Below are 4,055 nucleotides of genomic sequence, written 5' to 3' on the forward strand. Positions count from 1 at the left end.
TACCTCCTTAAACCAAAGTATTTCTACGATTTGGAAAGCATTATCTGGCATCTTTCTGTCGGCTCTTTTTTTTTAAAGTACAAATTTGTGAGGTTAATCATGTTCATTCTTGGGGGTTAAGTTTCTAGTGCAAAAGGTCCAGGACTTTTTTTGCATACTCAATGACGGGTCAACCTATAAAGGAAACGAAGCATCAATACCAGCCAATGAAAAGTATGGTACATCCACGAACTAAGTAAATGGTACATCAGTGGTCGTGCATCGGAAATAGAGGGCTTAAAACTAGTGCCTATTTGAACCCTGCTTCCAAATACATACATGTATACAATCCTAGATATACATGTACTAACTACTTAGGACAAATGTCCTTAAACACATGTAACCCAAGAGAAACTTGAGTCTTTTAAACACATAACTCTTTGGATAATAGTAATAATAATACAAGACCAACATAGGTAACAATGTTAAAGTAAAAATCATATTTCTTGTTCAAAACAGCACTGAAGTGGTAACATGGCGGGACCATAGTCATGTCAGGCATATAACCGTTGACAAATCAACAGATTTTTATCACTCATTAGTGTCAATTGAAAGCTTTTCTATAATGACCTAGAAACTTGATACTTATTTACCCTGAAAAATATAGACAAGAATGGAAAAAAAAAGTACTTTATATAGATATTTAAAAATATTGTGAGTGGTTGTTATGTGATTGCAATACATTGTCAATAAAATCTGGTTATGACTAACCTTCTTTGGCTAGAACTTAAACACCTAAATGCATTAGACTTGCAAAGAAAATCATTCAACTGGTTGTAAATGATCCGTTCACTAGTACTGATCCAGCAGCCAAGTAACTGCAACCAAAGTCTAAATCTGTTCCTGTTGCTAAGAAATCCAACAAAGAAGCTAAAATAAAACATAACTGGATTTACTTGAAGTTAAATAGTTTATTAAAGTATTTAAGCGGATTAAAAATGTATTTGCACATATGTATGTACACAATTTTCATATTATTTAGAGTACCTTCCCTAAAATATGTTAATTAAGTTATTTCCAAGAATTGAAACTTTGCACTTGATTTGGCTTTTAAACTTTATATTATTAATAAGGTATAATGGAATGAAATACATATTTAAGGGGAGATAACTCTTAATTGCATTTGACATCAGAAATAACTAGCATTCATTGAAATGAAATTACAACATATATACCTACAGATCAAACCTTCAAGGTCACAGGCAACCCTCCATAGTGCGAGACAAATCGCAATAAAGTGATCTACTCACACATTAAATACTAAAAGCTGATATCAAAAGAGAAAAAAAGTTACAGCTCTGACCCGAGGTGTCACCTAAATATAGGAATTTGCCCTTAAGGTACCAGTTTACATCATAGGCCACTATCCATTTCACACAACACATCATCATTAGGTGATCTACCCAAGTCCCAAATATCAAAACACATTGAAATACAAAAGTTACAGCCTGGACAAGAGTTTATCACCAAAAAAAGGGAATTTGACCTTAAGGTCAAAGTTCAAGGTCATAGGCCATTGTCCATAGTATGCCACAAAACAGTTTCAACATGAACACAAGGTTGTAACGGACATATGCAGACACAGACGGACAGACAGAGTGATCAGTACAGGTCAACCACCACTTTGTGTTGCAGGACCCTAATCAAAGTGATAGCAGAGTCATGTGTCTTAACAAAACATAAAACAATCATGTTGAATTGTGCATTTAGGGAGCATAAGATGAAAAGTCACATTGTGATGGTACATGTATCTTAATGCATGTGGCATTTCCCACAACAGCTCCAAAGAGGTAGGAGTGAATTTTACTTAAGAAGTTGGCTTGAGTGGACATTTCCGTCGAATTCATATTCCATCAGTATTCTGCCTTTACAAGTCCTTCCACGTATTGTGTTGTGTTTGTCTATATAAAAGCAGACAGAAGGTTGGGAGGAGAAGGAGGCAAGAAGAAGGGAAAAATTAGTTAAAATAAACCTTCCACAAGGCTATAAAAACCCACGGAAGGCATATGCAGCAGCAGACCTTATTCTGGTGTGGGACTCACACCATTCCAACAAGATAGCCAGATCTTCTTCACTTTTCTATCAGGTCTAAATAGCTAGCAAGATCTTTGGGGGAATTTTGTTGGTAACGTGTTTGTGATGGAGGATGTTAGCCAAATTAATTGCATCTATACCTTTGTTGACAAACGGTAGTGGAAGAAATGATCGTTTTTCTTCATCTTGACTTCTCACACAAACTGGTTTAAAGAGTCTGTGGAAACCAATATCCAAAATGATGACAAGAAGTCTGTATAATGATGAGGTGGGGTCAGAAACAGGAGTGTCAAGACTTGTTTTGTAAAGGGAGTGTAGTAGAGTGAGAGGTATAGAATAAAGTTTGGTTCTAATGTGATGAAGTCCAAGAGGTTTTTGTATGAAAGGAAGGAGACCATCTATGGAGACATCATGTAACTTAGGTGACGTATAGTGACAATGGCCATGACTCCTTTCCCGTCTTGGATTTTTGTCAAATAAATTCATCACATTTATGTTATTGTTATATTGGCTTGAAAGGTTTCCTATACTTTTGATGTTGTCATTGCATTTGTAAGGTATTGCAGTACCTAGTCTGCGTATCCAGTACTCCTCTCTTTCCCTACGATAGTTTTTACTTAGAACGGGACTGTTCGTAGGATGGTATTTTTTTTCTAAAATACGAACTTTCATGGAGAGGATTGAATGATCTTGTTGATTAAAGTGTTGATAAATTGTCAGGAATTTGGTGGTGTTAATTCCCGAACGATGACCGCACATTCTTTTATCTAATCGTTCGTGTGTTTCTCCGACGTATATTAAACCACATAAGTTGCATTCTAATCCATATATTAAGTTTGTTGATTTGCAACTTAAGTCATCGTGACTTCTTGTATGGAAGGTTTTGTTTGTAAGGGAACTGGAGAAGGAAGTAAGGGTCGGTTATAAGAATGTTGCATGTTTTGCAATTTTTAATACCACATTATGATATGGTACAATGTGGATCGTCATCGTTGTAGTCAAATATATCATTTAAAGTGATGGAACATGGTTTGATAATTTTAAAATAGTCAGAATTTTTGTACTGGAATTGATGGTCTGCAGACTGAACATGTGATTGGGTACTTTTAGTTGAATTGGTCGGGGCACTTTCCATACCAGATTTGAGTGTGCTAAGATTCCCATCTGGGGACACCACATACTTACAAGACAACAGAGTGTCCGATCTGCTGTCAGGTTCGGACCTTTTTATACTGGGCGACGTCCGAGCCAGTTTTTCTTTCATTCCTCTTGTTAAAACCATTAATTTTAAAAATTGTATTACTGGGTTGATGATACCCTCGGGGACAAAATCCACCAGCAGAGGTATCGACCTAGTGGTGTGAAAGAGTAATCAAGGGAACCAAAGTTATAGCGGTAATCAAAAGAATGTAATCCAGGGACAAAGACCAGACATGACAAACAGACATACACAACAAAGAACATAATGTAACTAAAATCATACATACAAAGTAACAAAAGTGAATGAGCAACTCGGACTCCACTAAAAACTGGGAGCATGGACCAGGTGCACCGGTAGGGTAAGCGTCCTCTGCTTTTCTAGAAACACCCACCGAGTTGCTCAAAAAAAGTCAAGTCCGGGATAGACAAACGAGGGAAGAAAAACTATGACCCGTTGAATAAATCAGTTTTCATGGTGCTGATGGATACACCATAACGATCCACGAGTTCATGATAACGACCATAAAACTTCTGTAATGATGACTTCAATCTTGTAGCAACATAACCCTGTTCCAGAAGCCTATTTGTTAGAGTTCTAGCGTGATACAAAAAGAGTAGTTTCGGTAAGCTCTGGCATAACGTATGAGTTGCGATATGAACACTCCATACGTAAACAAATGCATCCATTTTCTTTCATCAATTCTTTCATTTCGAAGTATTTAGCCACTTCTTGATGGGATAGTTATTGTTAATTGGATTTAATTTATTCTGTTATTAGGTAA

The sequence above is a fragment of the Perna viridis genome, chromosome 15 (genome assembly GCF_037379345.1).
Source record: "Perna viridis isolate PV_CMFRI_1.1 ecotype Kerala chromosome 15, ASM3737934v1, whole genome shotgun sequence".
Classification (NCBI taxonomy): Eukaryota; Metazoa; Mollusca; class Bivalvia; order Mytilida; family Mytilidae; genus Perna; species Perna viridis.